Here is a 19482-nt window from a genome sequence, read left to right as displayed (position 1 = left end):
GGGTGAGTGAAAAAAGGTACATTATTTTCTTCCCTTCCTAACACCATGGTTTTAAAGCCTACATTTCTGTATTATATTTGATTATGCACATATATACACACAGGAACAATTCATATTTGTTTACAGGAAGAAGCTGATTTGTTCCAGGAATTAGTTTTTCCACAGTATTTTATTGCAACAGACCTGATAAAATGATTTCTAACACAGCACCCTTCATTGATATTAGATAGAAGACTTTGTTTTGGTATTTCTTGTGTTCCTTTGGATACTGCAGAAAGGAATTTTATAGGTCACAACAGAGTTACTACAAGGGCTACTCGTAATATAGAGAGTTCCGGAAAATGCAAACACAAACAGTAACAAAATGTAAGTGAACATGTGGACACAGATGCAATGATTTGACTGTATCTCCTTTTGTACATCTCACTGCTTTTCTCCACTGTTAATGATAGRTTCATATTTCAGGGGCAAAATCACAAACATTTTTCAAAGCCATTCACCATGGCTAAATACTTACATTTGGCCTGAAGGACTCAGCWCAACCTTTAACATATGAACAGCAACAAAAAAGTTGTGGGTTGCACAGCCAGGAAGTATTTTGTAGGTTGCATCAAATCACAATCCAAAAGGTAACTGCAGTGGCTTTGGTACTTGAGATGTCCCTGAAGCAGAACACARTCATCTGCCAAGTTGCCCATAAAGGATATCACAATAGCCCTAAGCCTCCAGAGCCCTATTTCAAAGACAGCAGCAGAAGTTAAGAGGAATTTTTCCTTCACAGATCACTTTACAACTGAGAGAGGAAAAAATAAACATGATCTTCAGCAAAAGGCACAGATGTGTCACTCCTGCTTGTGCAGGAGGGCTRGAGTCCCAGTGCCAGTGTGACACAGCTGACAGAGAGTGGTGGCCTCCACACGTGATGAAGAACAACACCACCAGTACAGAGACAGCAGAAGCAGGAGGCATCTCTGGCATGTGCAAACCCTCCTGCCCAAAGCCATCCATGTCCAACTTGTGCAGGAAACCACAGCAATAAAGCTGTGCAGAGTCTTCTGCCTGGAGGGTCCTGATGTGCGCCTGGACCACCAAGCACAAATGCCCAGGATTCAACACACCCTTCTTCTGTTCCCTCCATTAAGTATGCTAAACAAGATTAAACACGCTGCATTTTCTACAGACATWTAAAGTGAGAAATGACAGCACACAAGAAAAGGTAGGCTCTAGGCTTTGCTTAATCTGTAAACATCATTCTGAGGTAAAAGTYGCAGCACAACAACACTGAAAATAACAGGACTTCAAGACAATAACAATATGCCAATCAAACATTCCCGAGAATCTAACCTATCCAGTTAGATAGTTCTGTGTACCAAGGGCCATCCCACCACATTGAACTAACAGGTTTATTAAGATCAAAATCTCTGACTACTATGCTCTTACACTCACCCACCCACCAACTCCTAGAATTGCCAAACACAACACTAAGGGCACACAGTAGAAGTAATGGGAACCAGAACGTGTGCAACAATTCAGAACGACAGTCACAGGCAACCACAGAGAACTCTCCCTTGGTGTTTGGTTTTGTTTTCTTTTGATTTTGTTTCTTTGGGGATTTTTATTCTTTAATGAGGTCTTCCAGGGAGTTATTTATGGTTGGCAAACTACAAGYTGCATGGATGTGTTACTTGTGTCATGGAGCATGGTTTCTATCTCTTTTGTTCTATAATTAGTCACTAAAGTGCTTAAGTTTCCCACTTGTGAGYAACTCACACATTGGCATTTAAAGTTTTTACAAACACACACACTACTATACAATTGTAAAACTGCTTTTAGTAGTTGTGTCAACTTACCTTTCCATAATTACTTCCACAAGTGTTTGTTGAAATACATTTTTTCTAATGGATACTAAATCCCATGAACCTCAGAGTAAGCACATTCATTCAAAACCTCAAGGGCATTGGGTGTAGGTTGCAGGGAAGGCTGTCGCAGTGAGCAGTTCTGCCCACGCCTCACTCTGCCCTTACAAGAATTGCTGTTCTTATTACTCATTACGTAACACCACCACTACAAATAATGGCACTGATTCTTCCTTTAATGATTGTTAATATGCTTAGATGTACTGCAGTCATACTTCATGGCAGCTGTCCAAGAAGAGGACTCAATTCTCCAGGGCACTGCACATCCACCCAAGGAGAAACCAAGCTTCTGCTCAGGGGAACATCAAGAACAGCTCTGAGTACAGTGAGCCCACAGCACCAGGTGCTGRGAACACAAACCTCTGTGGACCCCAGTGGGCTCTGGAAAGAGATATAAGTCATTTTTGTATATGCATAAAACTATGGGATGTGGGAGGATCACAGAGTTTTAAATTTTGGCTTTCTATCTTCTCTGAGGGCATTCAGCACATTACTGAAGTTTTCAATCTGTTGCTTTAACTTTTATTTTGACTATAAAAAAAAWATCAGGGCTGTCTGGACTCATTCTCTGGCTTCTAATGTTCGTTCAGTTTCATCATCATGTTGCTAAACCCAAGAAAAGATTACTCAAATGTTGTCTTGTCCTTTAGAGAKTCAGAGRTATGTGTAGAGCTGCACACTGGCTSTAGCAGAGCATGTATGATGAGTGAAGAGCTCACTGCACATTCAGCTGCACCTTGTTTCAATTAAAAAGTGAASTATGTGTGTTTCTAATTTTACATACATTTTTAAAAGATGCAGAATCAACAGTCAGACTACACTTAACTTTGAAAGAAGCCTGGGGAAGTCATTGGAGCAGAATGTCATTGGGTCAGGGATCTGTCTGCACTGGATAGCTGATGCTGAGAATGGCTGAGCCCCTTTGGGGGTGGCCAGGATTATCCCCAGGATGAGGCCTGGCRACACAGACTTGCTGCCATACACTCGAATTGCAGCAACAACTAAGGCCCARCTGAACATCCATTTATCAATAGAGGTATCAGACATCCTGATCCATCATAAACTTGGTTTATACCCCACTGTCAACACCGAGGAGTCTAATGCCAATTCATCCACCAGGCCACCATCCACCAATCACTCTAAAAAGTGCTGAGAAGGTATTTGGATCACTGCAAGTAAATCCACCCTTAAACAGATCTGAGCTAAACTGCTGCAGCTATSGAAACCCTAAAGCAGGTAACTGTCCTAAACTATGAAATGTTAGTGGGTTTGTCCCTTCTCTGACCTCAGAGACAATTTCAGGTRGACTGTGACTACAGACAGAGATGAAGGCAAGCTGGAGCTACCACTGAGCTTGTCTTCTGGTGTGCTCAGGCCTGAATATAAGGGAAGAATAATACAGCAGTGCTGAATCCCAACAGGCAGGCTGGTGTCCAGGGCTCGAGTGCCCAAAGGCAKAGCCTGATCAATCTCCATGTTGTTACAGCCCTGTGTCTTTCACTCCTGCTGCCCTTGCTCCATGATATCTCAGCCTCAAGTATTTTAAAAAATAGTTGGGAAATGTACAAAATCCACACTGGCAAGAGAGACTTCCAACCGGTGAAACTCCAAATCAACTCCATTAACATCTTATATTGCAAATAATCAGCTCAGAAATGTCAATAGAAACCCTCCTGATGCTCTGAGATTATGTAAAATACAATTGCAAAAGAGCAGCACTGCCTGAAGCACATGTGGGGCCTGAGAGCACACTGACCATCACTACAGCCTAGCAACACAGTGATGTACGGGCAGGTGAACAGTGTCCCTGGCACTAGAGAGCAGGAAGAATGAGAGCTTTCTCCAGAGCAAAAATGCTACCTATGCTTGGACTGTACTTGCAGCTGGCAGTGATTTCTCAAGKAACTTTTCACAGAGATGTGTTGTGACTTTATTTCCACATCTGTAACTCAAACACCTGAAATAGGTGTTCAAGGATGTGAAAGTCCCTGGAGCCGAACTCAGGGCTATGAATTCTACCATTCGATCAAACTTCTCAGTATCAAATGCTATGATGCTGAGGAGCAGCAAAGTGCTCRGGTCTCTTTGGGCATGTGAAAGGAAGCAATTTGGGAACCACAGAGATGGAGGCAACTGGATGATACAGACAGTTTTATCCTGTCACCTAATACACATCTCTGATCTTACTCCCACTGCTCTCTGTTCCTATCTCCAGCAGGCATGAAACTCTTCCCCTTGACAATGAAAAAGCTAAAGAAAGGCACCTCCTTACACATGACTCATTTTCTTCTAGCCAATTAGGGCATATATTTGCATTTTTATGGAAAATATACACACCAAGTAAGAAAAAGAGATAAATGTAATTTACTAATCATACATACTGAAAAATCACCTTATCACAWGAACTGGGATGACTCAGAAAACACATGTAAACAGCTTCTGTGATTTAGCACTGACTGACACCCAATGTATTAAAATTAATTGCCCATGATTTCTCCATGCTGATGCACTCCATAAAAGGTCAGTGAAAACAGCAGCAGTGCGTAACTATCTAGAGGCTTCACTTGGTGGCAAATAATGCGATGAATTGTCCCATGACCAGGATGGGGAAAGGAAGTTAATCTGCGCCTCCAGCCTTTCGGGGAATGTTCCAGGGTTGTAAAGCATGAGTCAGCAGCCCTGCTGCTACAGAAGTTTTTTCCTAGCACGCTACTGGCAACACAGACACTGCCCTTCCCAGCTTTGGTACGYCAGCTAAGTGTCCATCAGGAAACAGCCATTCTTTTATATGAAATGGGACAGATAGATTGATTGCTATTAATTCATTAAGATCTTAAATGTCATCACTGATGTACTCCAGTGCAGCAAAGAAAGAGTTAAATTGATCAGGGAAGCTGAATCAAGTCTTAGTAAATGTATTTTAACCTTTGTATTGTTACTACTAGTGCAGTAATACCACAAACACCTTTGCTACTGCAGCCAAGACAAAACCCACCAAATTCTACTAAGGCTCATGACCAAATTTTGAAGCTTCTTGAAACAAAGGATCTCAATAATTTTGCGAAGCTGATGAATACTTCTGAGAAATACATTGGCATTTGTCTGTTTTAGAGACAAAGAAAGTAAGGAAGAAAAAGAGGATACAAATTTAGTATTTRACCCAGCAGTTTATAGTCATTCACAGGAATCGCAGGCCTGCACCCAATCAGGTGCACCTTCGTCCTCCAGTTGAGGCCATGTCAGCACAGCTCCTGGTCCAGTTCATCCTCCACTGGATTCTTGTGCTTTGATGATTACTTTCTTGACAGGCTACACAGGGTCCTTTCTAACATTACTAAACCAGACTTCCACTGCCTAACTCTCCCTAGCTCTTAATATTTAAAATATAGCTTGACAGAGAATTAAGGACAGAAATTTATTTTCTTCCTAGAAATGAAAAACAAAGCTAAAATGAGTCCTTCCTYTAAATGAAGGAAGCACTGCCATAACCTCASCACTCACTGTCTCTGACCTTCCAGACAGGCAGCAMATGCACACAATGGCCAGCCAGAAASCAGAGCAGCTTCAGAGCACGCCGTGTCCTGCTCAGMTGGCAGCACAGCCACACAGAAAGTGAGATAATGGAAGCTGTGGCAGGGGAGSACACAAGACGCAAATCCGTAAGGAAAGAACTTTGAGCAGGATACATTAGCTCCAGTCTTAGCCACTGAAAATCAGTTTTATGTGGACGATATTCTCTGCAGCTAGTAACTTTTGAGTCCCTTGGCCAATTTCAGCCCATTTTGTTACAGAGGCAACTGCCTTCCTACAAGTCCCATAAAAACCAACATTCAAGCAGGAAAAGCAGACCCTGCAAGCAAACCTGCTTACATCACTGCTGAAAGAAGAACCACAATATAGGACCCTGATTTGCCACCAAATGATTTGCCTAGGAGATAGTGTTTGTAATCAGTAAAACAGCAGGAAAGTTTTCACTGAGAATTGTTCATCAAGCGCAAGACATAAATCAAAGTCAGCACCATTCATTCCAATGCTCAAACCATTGCTTGTTTCATGAAATCATAGGACAAGATACCATTAATCCTGGTGATCTATCCCTAGCAAATATATCAAGGATATTGAAAGCTGGAGACATGGAGGCCCAAGGTCACTCCTGAAGCTGGGGATGAATTGATGCTACGTGCTCCTTCTGGATGCCTTTGGTGCATTTGCTCACCACGTCATAWGTTTAATTGAAGGTGAGTGCCAAACATCACGTCATCCTGGATGCACGCCTTGGAGTCCACCAATTGTAATCCAGCACACCTCATTGCCACTGCACACTTTGGCTTCTGTTGCCTTTTTGTAACAGCTAACAAAATGTTTTACTTTTKATAATCCAAGCCAATTTATGCTACCCCTGTGGCCAGAGATTTTTAAATCCTGTCAATCCAGAATTAATTATCTTCTTTCAGCTAAGTGCCCCTTACCTTTTCGTCAAGAAAATTACATTGTTTGAAATAATTTCCATTTTTGCCAGCATAACATCTCATTTTCTTCTCTGTAGCCCAAAGGAACAATTTGTAACATGAATCTTAAAAACCCAGATCAAAGGAAAAGGTTAAAATGACTGCTAAATCAGAAGTGTAAGAAATGTATATGTATTTTCAGTAAAAAAATCCACCAACTTTGATTTAATAACAAATAGCTGATGCCCTTTCTTTGTTTTTAGGATACCATAGAGGACTGATAAGGTATGCACAGGAGATAAGAGACATTTCCAGAGCAGATGAAAACCATTCATCTGAAGGGATCATGCTGTCAACAAACAGGACTCATTATCCACCAATACTATAAAAACCAGGCAGTTCTACTTGTCTGATAACAATGCCATCATTTCTATTGGTGARAGATCATTCCTTTCCCCTTGAGCAAAACTGTGGATTCTGACATCAAGCCCAGCAAGCAATATTAGTCCTTGAGACARAATTTGCAAAACATTAATGAAATCAGAATGAGACTGCTGTTTGGCTTGTTGCCTTGGACAATGGAAGTGAAATTAAAAGTAGAGGGAAGAGAARGTACTTGCTTTTAGCTAAAATCAAATTGTTGAATGCATTTTTCACAAATTAAAGCATTTTATACCCTATTTTCTACAGGTTTTTCTATGTCAATGAGTCTAGTGATAACTGATACCAAGAGAAAACAATATTAAAAGCAACTAAGATCAACTAGCAAGTAAAGAATTCTTCTCAAGAATTTTATCTAGCCAAGAAAACCTATTAGATAAAAAGCCTTCTGCCAAAGACAGAAAAACTATGAGGGCCAAGAGAATGGAAATATGTGTAGAAGAGGAAAACAAAGAACAGAACTGTATGTAAGAAAAACAGGAGACAGAATATCTGGAAAAATTTACAATGCACTCCCTCGGAAAACAGCATTCATTAACCAGCCCTGGAAATTAATTTCAATGACTGATTRTTCAACACCTTTCTGAGGCATGCTTTGCTCCTAGCAGTGGCCCATACCTTTGCCAGTGCCTGGGTTCTGGCTTGGGATTCCGGCCTGTCTGGGGACCCACACTGGCCATTTCAGGAGTCCAGGCTTTCTCACAGAGTGAAACATAACTATGTTTCCTGAAAAATCTAACAGGTTTTTTTTAAGGCTTTTAAAAGGCCCCCTAAAACTTCAGACTAAAGGTAAGTGCATATTTTGATTGCATACAATCCCTGCTCACCTAAATGCAGGGTTAACGAGTATGATCACCTGTAGAACACCCAAGAAGAATATAATAAATTCTGATTTGGTAAGTGTTGGGTGAAAACTGGCATCTGAGAAGTTAATTCAAGATAAATATCCCTTTCTCCTTTAAGGTGGAGGGAGCAGAATTTTAATCCTGCCTAGATTTTTTTTTGAGGCATAGAGACCACTGCAAATCAATGAGATCTGTATTCCTTACCTACCTGACACACCTGGAAGTCCAACACAAAGTAAATAACACAGAGATTTTATTCTGCGTTTTACTTCAGTTTTTCCTTTACTGGAGCAAGGGGTTAGACTGACCATGGCCAAAAGTTAGTAGAGGAATAGGACAATAAACTTGTACTCCTGGGAATTGGCAATGACATTGTCAAAAAAACCCAGCTTGTTTTCCTCATTTTGATTTTCAGACATAATTTCTGAAGTGCCAGTGGTATGTCAAAAAGCCACCAGAGAGATGCTCCCCCAGAACTGACAGGCTGCTGGAACCCTGAGCTGCTTGAGCTGCTTTCCTGTGAGAGATTGTACCTGCTCAGAACAAGCCTGCAAGTTTAACCCTGTCCTTGCTGATGCTAAAATCAGAATTAGGAAGACCCCAAATGTGGTATGATGGGAGGCAGCTTGCACCCTCGATATACCAACACAAGACAATAGGCAAGCACCCGGGTTTGTATCTGGCCCCTTGGTAGCTGCAGCAAAAAGGACTAATGAATTACCTACAGCATATGCTTACACATCAAAAATAGCTTTACAGTACCGGCAAAACAATTTGAATATCTCTGCAAAGCTGACAAAAGCAAAGAAAAACAACTATTGTTTAAATCATAAAGGAAAAACAAAATAACAAAGAACAGCCCACACCCTGTAGCACATTCATTCCCACATTAAAGAGGTGTCCTACCTTTCCGATCTGTGAACAAGAAGATTCCAATCAGTGCGCTGCGTCCAAGACTATGCACTGAAGAATCTGTTAACATAAAACAAAGAGAAGGGCAAAAATACCCCTGAAAACACTTATTTTTTTGCTGAAAAACAATTTTCAGCTATGAATGAAGTTTCTCTTCTATCATACAAAGGCAAAAATGCATAAACATATTCATACAGGCATGTGTATATGAAGGTGTGTCTGCRTATAATACACATTATGCATGCATCAATATATTCATAAACAAATCCACAGAAGTTATTACCTATTCATTTTAATTCATCCAGCGTGCACTGCTACAGATTTTAATCCACAGCAGACTAAATCCAAAAAGCTTCAGCATAAAGGTGCAACTCTTTCAAATTCACAACAAGCAAACMAATTTTTCAATGACATTTTTAAAATAAAATCATTACCAGCTCACATGCTGCCATATCACAAAAGCCTATCCTTAAATAACTGCTGCATAATCATTCTCCCGGAGTGCTGTTATCCATCGGCTCGCTGCCTATCTTCAGTCAGACGCAGTCTGCAAGCCACCAGCTCGTATCTACCATGTGTACGTCAGGAAAAGGAAAAACTGCAAATTAGAAAAAGTCCCCGCAGTGGTGAAAAGGAAAAGAGGGTGAGTGGGAGAGGAAGAGGGAGTTCACTGGCCACAGAAATTTCGAGAATGATGACAAGCCAGCCAGCTCCGCCATCATCCACTTACAATAGGATGCTGCACCTCACGGCTGCTGAAGCAGTTTGTCAAGGGGTTGCTGGTATCAAATGCCTGACAGGCATTTTAATTGCATCCAACCAAGTGTGTCCCCAGGAATCGGGCCTTTAATCCTATGAATATCATCAACTGGTTTCTTTTGTGCTGCTGCCAGACACACAGGCATGCACTGCACACAGGCAGCAGCACAGCCGGGTTCTGCCGTGATGCTGATCCAAATCCCACACAGAGTTTATGGATGGTACATGATAAAAAGGAGGTCTGGAGGGATTTAGCATTTTCTGTTTTGTGGATCAAGAAGGCAATTTGCTCTTGCTTTTTATTTTTCTATGTAGTGCTTCTGTTTACGTGTTGGAACCAGCTTGACTAAGCTATTATTTGAGCCTTGCATTTATTTATTCACACCAAGGAGAAACAAAATCAGGGAAAATGCAGAAATGCTGCAGGACTGTAGGGGCAAGCAGGGACCCTTCAGGACTAATACAAGAGCTCACAGCTTATGCTAATTAGCAGACTAATACAGTTCAGCACACAAACAAGATCCTTGTGAAGTGAGGGCTTGAGTTTTACTGCCACTGTTTAGTTGGTGTGTCTGTTTCCATCTCATCTCCCTATTCCAAGGCTTTCTCCAGGAAAATATCAATCTCAGGAGTAAAAGGAATCTATGAATTTGGAAATCACCCAGTGCTCTGTGAGGAGCTCAAGAGCTCAAAAGCTCTGCTGGGGAGGGGTAGAGGAACATAAATAATTTTTTTTAAGAGTATGACAAAAATTCAAAGATGAACTGGTTTGTTTTCAAGCATTTTATGTCTGTAATGAAACAGCATWCACAGCAAAGCAGCAGTCAGGAGTAACCAGGAGTAACCAGCACACTCTTAAGGACTGAGACAAGGTTAAATTTTCCTGCACTCAGGACACACAAATCAACCAGGTTCACTTCCCATCAGTCAGCTGGTGTTTCTCAGACCCTGTGACAGCAGAGTACTTCACAGGGAAGRCTGCCAAGAAGAAAATGAAACATCTCCCTATCACAAAGTTTGGGAGAGTTCCAACAAATCCCATTCACCTTTGAGAGGGCCAAGGGGYTTAAAAGAAGGAGTAACCAATCTCCCATTGATTTCYAGGGGWTGTCTCYCAAAACTTTGGGGGTAGAAGGCTGYAAAGGGAATCAATTTGCTACTGCCTTCCCCCACAAACAYAGAATGACTTCACACATCCATGAACCTTTGCATCAAATAGAAATTCCACCCTCCTGCTATAAACAGATCTCGGTGACTTAAGACCATCGATCCTGAGCTGACAGCTCTTCCCCGCTCTCTCAACCACTGCAGCAGTGAGGAGAATGAGGAGATGGAGGAAGGTAGGCTCTAGGGGACAAGGATGACAATGGAGCAGGTACCACATGGCAGCAAAAAGGCCTTTTGGGAGGAACAGAAAAAAAAGAGCAAAAGCACCACTAGCACAATTCTTAGACCTTTCCTCTGAAAAGGCCTCCTGTGACTCACTGGAAGGGGTGCCTGCTGCTGCCAAACCTCCCACTGYGGAGGATCATCCTCTGCAGAAACCAAGGAAACCCTAATCCTGCCCTCRTCTTCCCAAGCTCCACCATTTACCAATTGGTGCTTGTTCACAGCATTGTTACTGTACCTCCCTCACTTCTACAGCTGYCCTTCACCAGCCATGCTTCCCCCAAAGCAAGCAGGAGCTCTGGGAGGTCCCAGCAGAGCTGGGAGGGTGGAGAGATAAGAAGTTGTCTTGGAAACAGTCCTGTAATTTCTCTCAGAAGTTCCTAACCGAACTCACATGGCTCACAAGGGACAGATACAAATTGCCAGCCTGTGTCCTACACCCTGGAGCCCAGGGATGAATCTTCAACTAGCCACCCMAATCAYCTTCAGTCTGCCCATGCAARCATTTCCWGAGTCACAATCTGTCAYAACAGCCCATGGCAAATGRTTTCACCYAAAGATAATAAAAATAAAAACCATCTTAATGTTCAAGTTCATGCTGGCTGCCCTGCAAAATATGTTTCCACACCAATAAAAACAATTYTGACAAAACAAAAGGCATAGGAGGAGATAGGGATGAAGAGCCTAATCCAGATAGATGTTGGAACAGAGAACACTCAGCCCTATCTGAGATTTAACCTCATGTTTACCTGRCTTAGTCACAGAAGCAGGAAACTCATCAGTTAAAATCAGTGCACCCCAACAMAATGAAAATACAAATCTAAGGAAGCTGACCAAGTCAAAGTCCTGGAAATTATTAATTACATTTTCAGCAGTGTACCTCTCAAAGAGGAGTAAAGACATTTACAGTCTCAGTAAAGGAGGTGGTGAGACTGTGAAGCCTGATCTAAGCTCTAAAAGATTTTGCTCGTTCAGGTGGGGTTTTTTTTTCATCACCACATTCATACAATTTAATGAACTCAATTTCATTACTGTCCAGCTCCATACTGGATCCCTCTGTGCAAGATGCTGGGCAGAACAAGAAGACAGTTGTCATTATACCTTAGAAGAGCCAAAACCATAAAGAGATAATGGTAGAGTTCTCCTCATTTTCAGGATAATGAYGGGGGCAGGGGGGAAGAAAGAACAATCATGGGTTTTAGCTTTCCCAAGTCACACACAATATCTGATCCCAAACTAAGCAAGATGCTCCCATAACCTCAGYCTAAGATTTTTCCACCCAAATCACYGCTGAAGCATTTCAACCCGTGTTTAACAAAGGACTTGTGGGTTGGTTGCTTCTTTTTTAGCAAAGACTGGGTGAACATTTTACGCAATGCCTAAAATAGCTTCCAATATCATCAGTGATGTAGATTAAGAGGCATAGGTCTACTGAACAGGAACTGCACCACTCTGGTAAAAATAGCCCTGGAACAGGGAATTTTCGTGTTATTCGCTATTGTCTTAGYACTTGAAACAGTGCTGGGGATGACTGCCTTCTGGAGAGCTTGAGAGGAGACAAATGCTTCATCAGACTCTCTAAACATTGCTCTTCTGCAATTGTAATAAACATCAGACTAATTTTCTTACTATCAATTTGAGAGAAAAACTTGCTTTTATTTTTTTTGTCCCCTTCTCAAGGCAGAAGGAAAACAAAATAGAAGAGTATTCATTAATTCTGGAAAAGCACATGCAGTATAGCACACTAGCTCTTTCACCAGGTCTGCGTAGTGAGGGAGGCTACAGCTGGAGTCACAGTCTGCATCTCTATGGTTACTGACAAAGAGGATGGACGGGGAGTAGTTAGGAAAAGCCACTGGCCAAGTTAGCAGCCACTGTGGGTGACAAGGAATTCAAGGCAGGTTACAAAGTTTCAGGATGCAGAGAGATCCTGGTTTTGTTTTTRATCTTCTCCTCAGAGAAGAAGAATGCAGGAGATGATCTACCCACCTCATGCAGCCTGTTCAGGGCCCTTTCAATCATATTATTTCCTTTACACCACTGGTACTGCCAGCTTTGTATCCACAGCAGAATACAGCATCTTTACAGGACTCATCTGTCCTTTCTCCCAGGCTACCAATAAAACAGGCCTGTACTGGTGACATTACACTTTTCCAGCATTCATCCAAAGCCATCCCCTCACACTGAGTATCACAGCCAGCTTTCTTGCACCCACTGAGACACAGGCTGATACAACATGGGCTTCTATGCAGCATGGTTACATAAACAAGCCTTCAAATCCCAGGCATATTAYGGCCTCTTTCCCCCACTTAGCTTATTTGTTTTAAACTTGTCAAACAGATACTTTCAGGCATGATCTCTCTTTTGTGAATCCTAGCTGACTCTCCTCCACTAAATAATTGATACAAGGAATATCTAGAAAGGGATTTTCTAATTGTCTCTGTGCCAGCATTTCGCTAAAATCAAGCTGGAATACGTAGGATATTCAAATACTCACAGGTCTGCTTTTCAGAACAAGCAATTCTCCATTTAATGCTTTGAAGCTACCAAATGTATTCTTTGGCTTTCTGAGGAAATCCTTAGTTTCTAGCTTAGAGATCAGTGAGAACAAAAGAATAAGAAAGCAAAATTCACGAAATATGTTTGTTAGTCCCTAAACCTTGTATTTATATGCAGTGGAGATACTAGTAATAGCTGCAACACAAGCTTTTGTACAGTTACCCCAAAATAAACCAACCTGTCTGTCCTGGGTACTGCACGTAGAGAGGAAGAGTTTGGTCTCATTGCTTGTTCAGCCTGCTGTTTCTGGGATTCTAGTGCCACTGACAGCTGGGCAAAATTCCCCAAGCTCAAAACCCATCCACAAAGAAAAAGCAAAGAGATGAGTGAGTAGTCACACCCCAAATTTTGACATGGCAGAAGCCAACCTCCATCTCAGAGAACCACTGAAACACTACAAAGACATTTGATGTGTCCCAAGTGGCACAGGCTAGAAGTGCCTTGTCACTCCACTGTCTCTGGAAGACCAGCTAAATTTTCAGTTGGCTCCCTGAGTCCACAATATCAGAAGCATTTGATAGCACCAACCCTCCTGCAGAAAGCAATGCCACTTTAGAGTGCTGTGACTTTCCACAAAACCAGATCACTCAYTGAACACATCCAGGAACACAATGGCTTTGAGACAGGCCTGTCCAGGAAACACTGTTTTACTAGGAGGTTCAAAGATTATATGAGTGAACACACAGCCCYTGTCCTGATGCATGTGACAAGCTGTGCATCGAAGAGAAACAACGTTTCTCCATCCTATCACATGGTTTATGACTAGGAAAAYACTGCAGATAGAATCTGTACCACCTGTTCTCACCTTTTCTCTCTCCTGGCCTACCAGTGGGGTGATGAACCAAGACAAAAACTTGCTTACTGTAAAATATCACAGCTACTGTAATAGAATTTGTTCACGTATGAGTTGTGCTTCACTTAATCACATAMCCTAATGCTTTTAAATTAACTGTCATGTCATAACTTGTAACAGAAGCCTTAAGTATTATTCTATATTAGATTTATAAATAAAATATTCTAAACTAATGAATCATTTGTTGAAGCAGATTTTGCAAAACATGCAATTAAAATATAAACAGAGCTGGCATGGCCTTAAACTGCAATGCAAAAATACACAGATTTATCTGTTTGTCTAATCATAGGTTTTGGATAGCATTTCAGTTCAAATACCATTTAYATTTAGGAAGATATAAGGTTTTTTTCAGTCAATGGGATGTTGGTATATAGTTAATGCAGTATTGAAGAACAGAAATTTTCCTGAAATAGGTCAGTATCYGTTACCCCTTTCAGTGAAAAGGCATGTGCTCCTTAATTTAAAGATCAATCTTTTCTCAGAAATATGTTCACTAGCAGCTAAGCAGKGCCTTCCCAAAAGCTGCCAGCTGATTATTTCCTCCTATGTCCACACTTTCCTTCAAGGATTTTTTTTAGAAAAATTGGTTAGCTCAGCTAACTGCTGTTCCTCGACAGCAAAACCAACCAAGTCAGGCAACAGAAATTGCAGTAACATGTACGAACATGTAGCTCAATTGGTTTGAACAGCTTCTCACTTAGCAACTCTTTATGTAAGGAAGGCAGTCAGGCAGAAATCCACGGAAGAGCTCCCTGCAGCTGAGCCATGTGGAGGGGAAGCAGCTCTGTCCCCACCTCAGAGGAGAGACAACAAAAGCAGCCTTATGAGCAGGCTGCTGGCTGCCAGCCTGACCCACATGCGCTCAGACGTGGCACTGCCACMATGATGCAACAGCTTATTCCCTCTCTTCACATGGGCAGCCAGGTCCCCTGCGTGCAGCTGAGCCTGTCCAAGACCTGCCCATTTCCAGTAAAACCAACCACAATTAACAGCCTCTAAGACAAAGCCCAGCTAAAATCACCAACAGCCCTTCCTTGACTTCAGTGCAACTGGATCAGACTTTGTGTTTAGGCATAATCTTGTAGCACTTCAGAAAAAGGTAAGGAGGGCTGGCAGCATGAACTGCGTGTTACAGATACTTACCTTTGTAGACGTAAGAAACCCTTGCAAGAGTTTCTTAATGGATCCTGACTATCACATTTACTGTGAAATGAACATAGYAGATACTGCAGGCTAATTCATTGTTACTAATGACTGATTCTTGTTTTCATCACCATAAAAGCAGATTTCCTGTGGTTAACATAATGATYCCAATTCCCTCTTTGCTTACACATATTTAAGTCAGTCACTACTCCACTGAATACACACYACTTATCACATCAAGACTAAAATGGGTTTAATGACTGGAGACTTGGATTAGGTAACTTAAACATAGTCGTCATTAACCGTTGTCTCACAGTGCTGYCCACCATTATTTTTAAGCTGTTGGTACAAGTAAATTACTTCCCTCATCTGAACCAGGTAGTTGCYCCAAGGGTAAAAGGCAGCAGCTGTTTCGAAGCACTCACTTACACTGTCCATGAGCTCAGAGTAAGAAGCAAAGGTGCCACATCCAATCATCATCACCAGGGAGACTTTTGGGAAGTGTAATGTGATTACAGTCAAATCTGGTTTCTCAGAATGGGGGGGAAAACATGAAAGTCATTAGACAAAAGGGATTTTTGGATAAATGAAGGACCTTAGAACTTATCTGATATATCCCAGGGGACATGACCTTCTTTTAAACAAAGTAATACTTTGATCAATGGCGTTTTAGATGACAGGCCCAAACGGCAGCACTGCCAGTAAGTCAGGAAACTTCTGCTATTTCAATGACTGCCACAGGAATTCTTGCTACTATAAGCCATCCAGACACTGGTTTATATTGGTTTCAAAGGACAGAACTGTTCAGCAGAGAAGTGAGCCCACAGCAATCTAGGGCACCAAGGAGTATATGATCTGGATTTAAAAAGGGGAAAGGCAGAGGTGAGGATGGAGAGAGGAGTTGCCAGTCTTGGCTCCTCTACCATCCTACTTCAGTTTCTTCGGAAGAACTCCATTCAGTTTGTCAGGCAACAGAAATGTAGACAGTTCAACAGGTAAGAGTTTATGCTCTGTGCAAGGCTCCAGGGATACATAACTAGAAAGGAAAGGCAGAATTAAGAGAGTTTAGCAGTTTTACCAACAAACTACAAGTATGCAGGAAGAATACACTAAGCTTTTTAAGAGCCTGAATATTCAAATAAAAATCATGGGAAAACAGAGACAAATCCCATATAAATAAGGAAAATCAAAACCCCGGGAATATAATCAGACAAGCTAAGGAACAAATTGAATTATGATTAGCCAGGAACATAAAAGGCAACAAAAGAAGAATCAATATGATCTGAAAAGCAGGCAGGACAAGTCATGGTTCAGCAGAGAGGCACAACAAAGATGGTGCACAGAAGGCTACAACTCAACATACTCAACATTGCTCAATTTTCACAAGACCAACAGTGAGCAAATACTGCATATGGCTGTTTTAAAAATCAGCARAACTTCAGGTTAGAATAGGAAAGAGCAACATGAGAAACAAAACTTAAGATAGATTTGGCCTAGAAAGTTGCATGGATCCTCCCTAATGACTCAAGAAGAGTATTTAAGATTTCATAACAGATCACAGACAAGACTCTGCTTTATCTTCACAAACATCACATTCTCTCTTAAAAAAGGTCTCTTGAAAAGAAGTTGTGGAAAATYACAAACCAATCACTTAAATGTCATCTTTGCAAAGATTTTGGAAAAAAATAAACAACCAAGTACCTACAGCACAAGAGCACAACTTAAAAAATACTTCTGGCAATACAAGTTTGTCAGTAACAAATGTCAACAAACTCATTCCCCCTGATTTTGCATTTACAAAATTTGGGTTCCACCCCAAGTTAGGATGAGTTTGTCACAGGAAAGCACCTTCCAAAATCAAGATCATTGCAGCATRCTGCACAGCAGGTCCTAGATGTAAAAGCAGGAAATCAAGGGGGGGGGAAAAAGAAAGGACTTAACAGCATATTAAGAGACAAGGCTTCAAACACATAGCTGGACAAATCAGGAGTAAAGTAGCTTGGCAGTGGTTTGACAGGAAAAGGCTTACTGTGGGGAAAAAATATCACAGTTTCATTTACCCTAATGGGAATGCTATCCCTAAAATATTGGGATAAATATTCCATTTTCTTTGGTGGTGTYTGTGTCTCAGCTGGAGAAATGCCAAAATGTGGGGTTTGTACAGTAAGATAGGTACTGGGAAACTGGGGAGAGTCCAAATAAGCAAAARGGAGAGTTTGGGAAAACATTCTTCTAATCTTTCCATGTAAAGAACATGTTTTCAGATAAGTTTCTCTAATGTACAGAAAGCCCAAACAGTAAGGAAAATCTTCCAGATGACGCAATTTTTGGATAAAGCAAGGAAGCAATTATATTCTAAATCAATGGGGTTGGGTGAGGGGTATAAAGAAGGGGGGAATAAAAGAGTAATTCACTGAGCTAATTAAAGGAAATTTGTGTGTGTGTGTGTGTGTGTGGTACTTAAAAGCTCTGCTACTGAAAAAGGTCAAACCATTTATTTATGTGTTTATTTTTATACAGAGAGTACCAAGCGCAGTGCCTAGAACTTGCTGGCATCCTCCCTGAAGAGAATAAAGATCCTGTTGTCCCATCCCTACAGATAGGGATAGACTGGGCAATTGGTAGAGCCTCCAGCAAAATCCACMTGGCCACAGGATTAATTTCATACTGCCTTCTCTCTAGCCTTCCTGACCCTAGTGAGACATGCCCAGTGTGCACCTTTCTAATCTGGGCCAGCTGCAATGTTGGGAACTTCAGCCTCAATCTGCCATGAAGGTCCAGAGAGCTTCAAAGCCTACAGCTTCAGGGACAGCAGGACTAGAAAAGGAATGCCATGGGGTGCTCCCATAGGGCTCCCACTACATCAGCTCAGTCTCTCAGAGGACAAGGCCTGCAGCTCTTCCACACAAACCCCACCTACTCCTCCCCTCTTTGCTGCTGCATGACCTCAGTGGGGTGGGGAGGGCACCAAGGCTGGCCCCTGCCTCTCCACAATGCCACTGAGATTGCACTTTAGGGTCTGGAGTTTTCCACCTGCTCCTCAGGGTGTGAACGGTTCAGACAAAGGTGTCTGACCACTTATTAACAGCACAGAAGATACTGAAGAACACAGATGTTCCCAGCATTTGTAAAAAGGCTCCCTACTTCTTTTTAGAAGGTTTCAGAAATAAAGTTACTCTTTGGGGTACAGTGGCTCCTATACTTGTGCAAAAAGAACCAAGCAGTGATGCACAACCTGTGGGTGAAAAATCAGGAGAGCAGCACKATTAAGAAACATCACAGAAGGAACMAAGAGGAGAGAATAAATGGAATAACTAATACACATTTGCTCCAAGGTTCTCTCTGCACCAATTGGCAAAAAGAATACAACTGAATCATTAATAATTGAAGGAACTTGGAGACAAAGAGATTTTCATCCAACATTAAAGGCATGAAAGACGGCTATAATGAGAATTCTGATGATGGTATCATTCGCGGAGAGACTGGGAAGGAGGGGGTTATATTTAAAAGAAATGGTTCCTTTGTAAAACAAGAACAARCATTTTTATTACCAATGCAGACAGACACATCTGAAAGACCTTATTCAGCTGATGGTGTCACCAAACACCCTTCTGGACACAAGCTCTCCACKAACAATACTAAACAAGGATAGGAGACTGCTGTAGAAAAATATTAAGTGTCACTTGTTTATTCTTTTTTTGCCTCATAAATCATTAAAGGRTGAATATTAAAAGCATCCAGTTTTCTGCACCTTTCTTAACTGATGATCCTCTGCACATAGTGGACAGGAGCTTGAGCTTTTACCGCTTTTCAAGCTGGCCTGCAGATCAAGTCAGGATAACATTAGTGGCAAAACACACTGGGTACCCCTTCTTAAGAGCTAAATCTTGGACAGAGGAATTTCCACTGATACCTTTTAAAAGCCTGTCAGCAGCACTCATGTCAGCCTCTAGCTCAAGGCCTGGGGTTTTGCACAAGACATTTTCTAAGGAAATGAACTATGYTAAGAGACAAACAAAGGGCACATTAATTTTACTGGATTGATGCCATATTTAAGGGGAAAGATGTGAATGAAACTCAGTAAGACTGAAATGCATTGTTTTCCTCCTAAAGAATAAAGAGCTACATTTTCAAAAACAGAAAGAGATCAGACTAGATCAATTTTTTATGAGGAGGAAAAGTCAAAAACAAAAGAAAAAAAAAAGCTAACAAAACCA

The 19482-nt window shown here is 41.5% G+C and overlaps 1 protein-coding gene across 20 annotated transcripts in view; it reads right to left on the bottom strand.

Moving 5' to 3' along the window:
* The window catches only part of MAP2 (microtubule associated protein 2), a 215016-nt gene that overhangs the window by 120052 nt on the left and 75482 nt on the right, over window positions 1–19482 (bottom strand). For 17 of the 20 annotated variants that reach the window (XM_057389853.1, XM_057389847.1, XM_057389849.1 and 14 more), the window contains exon 3: window positions 8557–8622. The exons of 2 other annotated variants lie outside the window; for them this stretch is intronic. The gene's annotated coding sequence lies outside the window, so the exon portion shown is untranslated. Of the gene's footprint in view, window positions 1–8556; window positions 8623–8996; window positions 9131–19482 lie in introns of all 20 variants that reach the window. One more of the 20 variants, XM_057389843.1, reaches the window with a different exon arrangement.

This window comes from Malurus melanocephalus, unplaced genomic scaffold, assembly GCF_030028575.1.
Source record: "Malurus melanocephalus ecotype Western Australia unplaced genomic scaffold, MMel_1.1 scaffold_20, whole genome shotgun sequence".
NCBI classification, from domain to species: Eukaryota; Metazoa; Chordata; class Aves; order Passeriformes; family Maluridae; genus Malurus; species Malurus melanocephalus.
The sequence above is the reverse complement of the archived record's forward strand: the minus strand, read 5'-3'. Positions and strand labels throughout refer to the sequence as shown.